Source organism: Urocitellus parryii, unplaced genomic scaffold (assembly GCF_045843805.1).
Source record: "Urocitellus parryii isolate mUroPar1 unplaced genomic scaffold, mUroPar1.hap1 Scaffold_488, whole genome shotgun sequence".
Lineage (NCBI taxonomy): Eukaryota > Metazoa > Chordata > Mammalia > Rodentia > Sciuridae > Urocitellus > Urocitellus parryii.
This window is the reverse complement of record NW_027554053.1, coordinates 18,639-28,289: the sequence shown is the minus strand read 5'-3', so window position 1 is coordinate 28,289 and position 9,651 is coordinate 18,639.

Genomic DNA, 9,651 nt, shown 5'->3' with positions numbered 1-9,651 from the left:
CCCGCCAAATCACACAGAGACACACTTACCTGACGTAACTCACCCTTCTCCTGCAGCTCTCTAGGTCAGCAGTCTCCCTGGCTAAGATCAAGGTACCCGCAGGACTGCGTTGCTTCTGCAGACCCTGGGGGAGAACCAGTGCCGGGTCTTCTCCAGCTCCTAAAGGTCTCCATGGCCCCTTCCATGCATTAGCTCCAACCTCTGCCTCCATCGTTTCCTGATGCTCTGGATCTTCTCCTCCCTCTCACGAGGACCCTGTGCTGCCATCAGGTCCACCCAGTTAACCCAGGATCACTCCCCATCTCCAGGTCCTGAGTCCCTTCTTGCAAAGTCCTTTCTACCTGGGAACCAGGCACGTGCACAGGTCCCAGGGATTAGGGTGGATGTCCAGGGTGGGGGCTGGGCTCCACTCTACCTCCTGAAGCACCTTTGGCTCCCTCCTGTTAACATCCCCAGGTACCAGCCCTGGTCACCATCATTAGCTCCTTTCTACAGATGAGGGACTGAGACCTGGAACATGGAGTAACTTTGTTCAGGTCAAAAGGAACAAGAGGCAAAGCCTTAAAACTGAGCTGTCCCTGCTCTGGGGCTGGCGGTTCTGAACAGTACAGTGTTCTTCCTGTCTGGATCTCAGGACCTAAGCAGAAAGTTGTTCGTTGAATTTGAATCTTGAGAGGAAAGGCAGAAACAGCGTTTGAGGTTAGTGAATGAACTAAGCTGTGGATATGAGGGCTTGGGATGAGGCAGGAGCATAAGCATGAAGCTGTAGGTGGTAAAGGGTTTAAAGAAGGGGTGACATTTGTCTCTCTGCCACCTCCATAGGTGGTAGTCAACCCCAAGTCTGCAGGCTCCCCTTTGCCACGGACAAAGTGCTGTCCAGGACCTGCTGCCTGTATCATTCGATCTTGACGAGGAGTTTACTCTGTGTCACTTGGTACCTGGGAAAGCTGCACCCGTGTCTGAGTGGTTTTCTCCAAACCCATCAGGACACACTGCGATGGCCGTGGCAGGGTGCCAGTACTACGTACCCATGGCTTGGGACAGAGAGTCCTCCAGGTGTTTGAATGTGTCAGTGGTCAAAGAACAACTTGGTCCTCACCTGAATGTCCCAGACACGGTGTCTGGCTCCCTGGGTGGCCTTCCAGCTTAATGATCACCTTGAGCCACCCCAAGACATTTTCTGTTGCTGTCCCTGACTTGGTCCAGGTCATCTCCTGAACATTCCGGCCTGTCCATCAGTATGGCTTCCTGGTTTCTCTCAAGCTCCTTTGTGGCATGAAGCATCAGCCTTGCACGTGTGTAGGGGGAAAGCGTCCAGGTGGAGAGGACAGCAAGAGCAAAAGTCCCGTGGGGTAGGCGAGCTGGACTCACGCAGCGGGCTGCAAAGGGCCAGTGAGTGGGGGCTGGTCAAGGAGGGCAGCAGACGAACGTGGAGCCTCGAGGCGAAGGCCGCGGGTGGATCTTCTAAAGGTGCATGGATTGCGCTCTAAAGGCGGAGGATTTGGAATTAATACGCGCCGCCTCTCCCCAGGACTCCCTCCAGTAGCTTCCCGTTGCATTTAGAGTGCGGGAAGCTCCACAGCTCCAGCCCGGCCCCGCCAAGCTCCCCTCGGGCTCCTCAGCCCCCTGCTCCCACTGTCCCCCAGACACGTCGCATCCGCCTCAGGCCCTTTGCACATGGGTTTCTTCTGCCTGCAGAGCCCCCAACCCCACTGCCCTCATGCCCACTTCCTCCTCTTCCTCCTCTTCCTCCTGCTTGGTTGGTATGTGGGTTCTCACAGGAGCCCCCTGACCCGACCAGCAGTCAGCCTGCCCTAGTTCCTCCCTGTCTCAGCCTCTGCTCTCCCTTTGGTGGCCACGATCACAGCAGAGTTAAGGCTGGCTCCTGGGCACTCACCTCCTGTCTGTCTCCTGGTGGCCTCAGCCCGGGGAGCAGGGGCCACACTCCCACACTCTGCTGTGCCTTCCTCACCCCGAGCCCCTTCCTTCTGAATGAATCCACAGGAGCCTGCGTCAGGAGGGACCCGCTGCAGGTGGAACTGGAGGACGTCCTGCGACACGAAGTAAGCAGACTCCAAAAATCACGGGTTGAATGTGTTCTGTCCTCTGCAGAAGATAACAAGAAACATAAAAAGAACCCAAAAGGAGGGTTTCACAAAAATGGAAGGGAGGTCGGTTTAGTAGAAGGAGGGAGAAGGCGGGAGGAAGGAAGGGAAGGAACTGGGATGAACTGACCAAGTTACACCACGTGTGTTCATAAACCACCAAAATCAATTCCAATGTTACATGTGACTCTCCTGTGTCAACTAAGATAAATTAATAAACAGAAGGAATCCAACCGAGCAGAAGAATGGGATCCAGCAGAGGGAGGGGGAAAGAAAGGAGTAGTAGAGGGGATTGAAATGGAGAACTCTGTTGTGCGCATTTATCAATATGTCAGGATGAACGTCGCCATTACTTAGAATTGTGATGCATTAAAAATACATTTGTAAAACCCTGATTGGGTTGTTTGCTTTTTTGATGTTAAGTTTTTTGAGTTCGTTATATATCCTCATAAATGGGCCAAGGAGCTGAACAGACACTTCTCAGAAAATATACAGTTGATCAACAAATATGTGAAATGTGTAGTTGACACCGATGCTCTGACTCCAGAACCCGTAAGTCGCTTTCATAAAAGCAACTTAAGGATTTACAATTGAAAACCATTTTCATATCAGGGTCTAGCTGGACCCTCCTGGCCACCCTGAGAGGCAGGACTGATCACCCCCACTCTCCGTGGATGAAGGAATAAAGGCCCAGCCCGAGGAAGACTCTGGCACTGTTACCAACAGGCGGACACGAGCTCAGAGTGTCACTTACCACGTGTGGTCTCTGGGTAAGTTACTGAACCTCCCCAGCCTCAGTTTTCCTCTGAGGTCAAGTGGAGACGGCCACGGCTGCTCCTTGGGTTGTCAGGAGTTAAACATGTGGTGTGCAGTGGGCACTCAACAGCGGGGATCCAGGATTGGAAGCAGTAGCTCAGCCCCAAGGTAGCTCCAGACCACCATTCCAAACTCTGGGTTCTTGTTGCATGCTCCGGGGTCATCGGGGCAAATGTCAGGAAGGAAAATAGAGCTGGTGGCAATTATAGTTGATGGGGATTGAAAATGCTATTATCAAGGGACTTCGCTATCCAGAGGTGTTGATCCAATTGGAGAATGGAAGGCTTTTGAGATTCCAGTGATGGATATGGTCTTGGAGCCATCTATGGGGGTTTAGAATCCAGGCCATCCCTCATGGGGTAACCAATCCACTTCTCTCTGACCATTGATTTTCTCATCTGTAAAATGGATATTTGAAATAAATTCTATCTCTGGATTTATGAGAACCAAGTGGCCTAAAGTGTCTTGAACATCTACCCTGGAATCTCACAACTGTTCAACAGATGGTGTTAGACCAGGACACAAGAAAAGACCACTGACTCCAATTAAAATCAAATTAAAGCAAGCTTATTATTTCGACCGGCCAGGCTGCCTCTCCCCACAAAAACCATGGGAACAAGACAGCAGCCCAGCTTTATAGCCCAGAAAGTTACACAAAGGAGGGTTACAGATAACAAAACTCTGAGGAGCATAACACAAATGGTAGTTCACATTTTTTTGCTGGCCCTGATATCTGAATTTATGAAGATCATTGGAGCCTCAGAGAGGGCCACTATCTGGCCAGGGAAGGCCAAGATTGGTAAGTCATCACTAAAGTCTCAGAGAGGGCTGCTGTCTGGTCAGAGAGCCAGGCATGGGTGAGTTCAAGGCACGGGCAGGCATTCCAAGCAGGTTCAGAATTTGCAGTAATTTATAGTAAAGCCGAAATTATCTTTTTATGGCTTTGTGGCGAGATGGCTCCCAATTTTAAGAAAAGATCAGGTTGGGTTTATCATTCCCCCCCTTTTCTTATGTGTCCCTTTCAAATCTTTGATAGGGTGGGGGAAGAGCACTAAGGGAATTTTAATCTCTCAGGTAACAGTCTCCAACGTTTTTTTGAACTCACCCAAAACCAGTCTCCGTGATTTGATCTGACTTAATTAATTACTTATATTGAAAGTCTATTTATTTTTTGGCTTCATTGTTGTAAGAAGAGTGGCATGGATCATTTTGGCTTCTTCTGAGCTGAGAGGGGTTGACGTGAGGGGGCACAGCGTGAGGGACCTGAGTTTCCTTTTAGAAGTCAATTGGGTTTGGAGTCTGGTTGGGGAAGAACAGGTTGTAAAGTCATCTGGGGATGGGTGCTTCTATGAGAGAAACAAAAACCATGAGTACTGAATAAGTGTTGCAACAGCTGGAACATGTCACTGTATAGAAGTTCCCTCACCAGGAGGTGTGAGGGCTGAGAAGTTTATATATATACACACACACACACACACCGGGAGAAGCTGTCTCCATAATAAGGCCAGAGTGGACAAGGCCTTTATATAGAAAAGTAAATCTTTAACAATTTTAAAGTTATCAGGAATGTAAACACAACATTAAACTTTTAGTGTTACAGATGTCCTTTTCCATAAGATACAGTTTAATAATATCATCTGATCCTGTAAAATCCTTTTATTAGTATGACCTCTGTGTCTATTAGAGAAACCTTTAATTCTGTGACTCAGGGCTGGATAATCATACTAGCAAACACCAAGCCTACCTGTGTAGGTTAGGAATATCTGTAGGCCTAAACTAAAAACTACTCTGGCAGTTCCTCTTGATAGTCTCTTTTTATAGTTATCAGGCATTTTTGTCTGAGAATCCTTATTTGTAGCCTCCAGTCTTACTTATCTTACTTATCTCAGGCTAACATAAGGTGTATGTATACCTTAAATTATTATTATTATTATTATTATTATTATTATTATTATTATTATTATTTAAAATGCCCAGGAATGGCTGTGTTTTGGTTTTAACTGTCTTTGCTAAGTGTTTAAGATGAAGCAGTCAAACTGACTTTTGTTTTTATCTATTGTTAACAGTCAGCTGAGTTTTTATGGGAGTGATTCCGGGGGAAACTTGAGAGCAGCTGTTCTGCTGGTGCCATTTGCACTAGGATGGGTCTAGGTCTTGCTTGACCATGTGGCTTCCCTCGGAAGCATCAGGGATGTCTCTCTTCTCTGATGACCCTCCTCTTCATAGCAAATGCACTGATTGGCTTTCTGTTCTCCAGTGGTCTCATTAATCTCCCTGATCGGGAGGTTATGTGGCCCAGAGTTGCAAAGCTCTTTAGAGAAGTCCCCTGTTCCTTGGATTCAGACTGACTCAGAGGGCCACAGCCAAATATTGGGTTTTTTTGCCCTTTTAATTTAACATTAATTTTGAAACTTAATCTTAAACATCCAGCAAATAAATTTCAACAGCCTTATATTAAGAGCACTGGGCTTTAATGTCTATAACTTTATAATTATTCATCTTTTTATTAATTGGGATCTGTATTATCCTATCTGTCTTGTAGGTGATGGCTTATTATCTCAAATTAACCCGGGTTGTGTCCTTAAAGCAACACTTCTGTAAAACACTGACAGGGAATCTTTAGATCACTTATAAGGAAATTATAAAATAAAATTAACAAGAGTAAAATCATTTAGTTTGTGTAATAGCTACCCTGAATTTTTGGCTGAGTTATACATTATATCCCCTGTTTGAGATCCTAGTAATCTTGACAGAAAAAAAAAACTTTTGAACATAACTTTAAATAAACTAATATCTGGCCTACTGCTTCTGTAGTCATTCTCACATGTAGTAAGATGGGACACAGAGCCTTATCTCAGGTAAAACAGGGTTCTTTATAAATCTTAAGTTTTCTAGTTTCAAAGCTGATCTTTGCTTTTTAAATATCATTTTTACAAAGTTTAGATAAATTGTTTGAGGTCACATGTACATTAGCTAACACCATATGATATCACATTTAAAACATGAATTAAAGAAAGGCTGAAAGTTTTTAACCTTTGTGGAAAGGTAGCAAAATACTTTGTGCTTTACAATATTAACCTTTACATATATTAGGCTCTCATTAACTTAAAAATACATTTAAATTGTTTTCCAATTGAAAAAGTAACATAAAACTTTACATATTTTTATTGATAACAGGTAAATAAATCCCCAATATATTTTTTACCATACAACTTTAGGACACCAGCTTGATATAATGCTCTTTTAAAGCTTCTACCTTACAGACTTGTGCACCTGGAAGATATGAACACATTAATAGCACCACAATTACATTGATGTTTTTATATTAACCAAGTTTATTTCTTAAAGAAATAACATATTACAATATTGCAAAATAAAGTTGTTGTTTAACCATAGTTGTATAATTCTTAATTTTTTAAGATTACTTGCTCAAAAAAACTTACACATATAACCAACTTACACAGACCTTCTTTATCACTTATTTAAACTCTTTTATTTACTTAATCACATAGACTCTCTTATCCAGAAACACATATTTTTAATTACATCCATACCTAGAACCTTCTAATTTTCCTTTCCATCTGTTAACCTTTTTTTGTTTACATTTTGAAACAAATCTTGTAAATTTCTGAACTTAGGCAGATTATTTCATTTTAAAAAAAAGAAATACTTGATTTTACTTACAGTACTCTTAATTGGAACAGTTGAAACTTTTGGGCCTTTGTATATACAAATTTTCTTTAAACCCTTGTATATAGAATTATATCTGTTTACCATTTCATGAAAACACAATGTCTAAGTATCAGGGATGACAAAACAACTTTAAACCTTTTTTGTCTTAATTTACCAACTTGCGTACAAAAACATCAATAATGTTACCCAATACAATTCAAGGAGTTAAGAGTACTTAATGGTATATTTAACATTTAGCATTTTAACCTTGTAAATCAATCAGATATCCATCAAATATACTTAAAAATGAGTAACCCCATGTCAAACTTACTTTACTTATTTTATCAAAACATCAGACAAGTGTATTGAACAGTGTTAGCCATTTTTTCCTTGTTGAAGAAAAGTCCTAGAACCAAAGCATATCAGACATTTCATAGACATCAACATTTAATTAGTTTTTTTTTGAACACCTAGAAAAACTTGTAAGCTTAATTTTAAAGACATCTTTATTTTTATCTGTTTACCCAATTTAAATTGAACCATTTAAATCATGTGAATCAAAGATATTTGGATCCATTTTTAAAATTTCATGAGGCTCCCCATATATCTGCCAATTGACATATCATGTGCATGACATATGGACATACGCACATACAGACATACAACACAACACAAGTATGCACACATAACACAATAGTAAAGGCCTTGTAGCTTTTCACAGGTGAAATCTCCATTGTAATGTTTAAAAACTCCACCGTTGATCAAAAATAGAAGTGATCAGAAAAACATTAACCTAGGTCTGTAGGATCAAAATCATGAGCTCAAAAAAAATACAGAATCTAAGAAAAAAAAACAAGAGTCCTAGAAAAAAAATGACTGATCAGTAATTAGTAAATACCATACAATTTACTTTTTTTTTAGGCCTCAGATCAGTCTCCTACTGAGCTTGCAGGTTTTTTTCATTTGCATTTTAGCATAAGTCCTGGCTGAGGTCTGGAAGGAGCAGGGAAAAACTACTATTCTGAGCAGACACTTCAGGCCTAAGGCATTTTAACCATAAGTCATAATTTTCAGGTTCAAATGTTGAAAATTATGATACAAGTTTAAGATACAATTCACAAAATTTTACATCTTTACAGCTTGTTTTGTCAACAGATACCATACTATGATTTACTATCCTTGTCCAAGTTAATGCACTGGTACACACAGTGAAATCATCCCAGGCTACCCAATTCAAAAATTGGTGAAAAAAACTGAATGATTGGGAGTTACTTTCCAACTTGGAAGTAGAGTTCTTTAGTTTTCCATCCTAAGTATTTAAGTTCTCTGGCATGAATTATCTGAAATCATGAACTAAACAATTACATAAACCCAACTTTTAACTGCAAGATTGTGCAATGCTTCAAAAACCCATTCAGATACCAGATTGTTACAATAAAACATCATCTTTTAGACACACATTTAGCCAAGATCATTTGCAAGAAACAATCTATAATATCAACACATTATTGCACATGTCTTAAAGGGCCAGAAACAAAGACACAGGACAGACAGAGAGGAGCTCCAGACTATGGCTGACAGACAGGAACCTTTAAAACAGAGCAGATAAGAGAAAAATCTCCTACACCAGTGGCACCATAGATGTCCCCACAAGGGGACCAGATGTTTTCACCGAGGGGCAACCTGAAATGTAAAAATCAAGGGTCTCAGTGGTGACTTTATTGCATTTAGTGTCCCCCTTTTTCTTTCTCTCTTTTTTTAAGTAGACAGAGGTGGCATAATACTTACAGTGCAGGGAAGGAAGACAGGAATTCTCTGAAGCAACAGGGCTTCGGCAGCTTCTGGGAGTCCCTCAGTCCCGCCTACAGGATTAGCTCCTCTGGTTCAGTTCCATCCCAGGCACGCTCCATATCTCCTAACATTTCAGTAGTCATCTCTCAAAAAGTTCCCTGGGGCTCCTTTAGAGTTCTCTCTGAGGTGTCAAAATTTGTAACTGAAAGTTCCGTTCCTGACCTTGAAGCCAATTAATGCCAATTTAATAATGAGGACAGGGTTTTGAGAAAAAGAAAAATGGAGGTATATTGCTTTGCTAACAAAGGAGAATCACAGGGGACTCTGCCCCAAAGGTTGTGACCCTCTTGGTCTGGAGGGACAAGGGGTTTTAAAGGAGTTTCACTTGTTAACCTGGGAGATACTCAGTTCTTAGATCCCCAGCAGGCATTGCCCTCTGCAGTGGGTGTGCTCCAGCAGCCAGCTAGGGGTTTCTCTCATCCTGCTTAACAAAGGGGGGTAAAGTTCATTGCAGTTCCTTAAAACACAGTACAAAGGGGTGTCAGGCTTACTTGCTTTATTACCCATTTTCACGTCCAATATCCCTAAGTTTTTACCACAGAAGTCACACAACAAGAGGCACAAAAACAAACAAACAAATACCATATAGAACAAAGAAAAAAGCATAAGAAAACAGAAACCCCGTGCCAAAACAGAAAAACAGAGGAGCAATGCAACGTCTTGCCAAAGCTCCGGGGTAGGAGTGCGTGCATGCCCGTCGGCACCTCTCTACCCTTCCAGAGGAATTCCCTAGAGAACAGAACGGAGGACAGAACGATTTCTCGTTACTGTCCCGGACAGGAGTATATGTGAGCCTCGCCAGGCCACCTCTCTGTCTTCAGAAGAGATCTTCCTTAACCGGATATCAGATGTTATAAAGGCGCCACTTACCTATGGAGGCCTCCTCCACCAGGTGCTTGCTAATAGTTTTAGTGCAGCAGTTCACTGCAGTGCTCCAGGGACTGGGGCTCACTCCGAGGCCTTGGGACGTCTCAAGGTGCGCACCCCCTAGAGTGGCTCTCCAGCCCGGAGCCCTGGAGCAAAGGCCAGCTTTGGAATTTCTAGCAGTCTGGTCTTGCGGCCTGGTCTGGCAGGATCATCTCACTGGGGCCTCCAAAATGATAGACCAGGACGCAAGAAAAGACCACTGAATCCAATTAAAATCAAATTGAAGCAAGCTTATTATTTCCACCGGCCAGGCTGCCTCTCCCACCCAAAACCGTGGGAA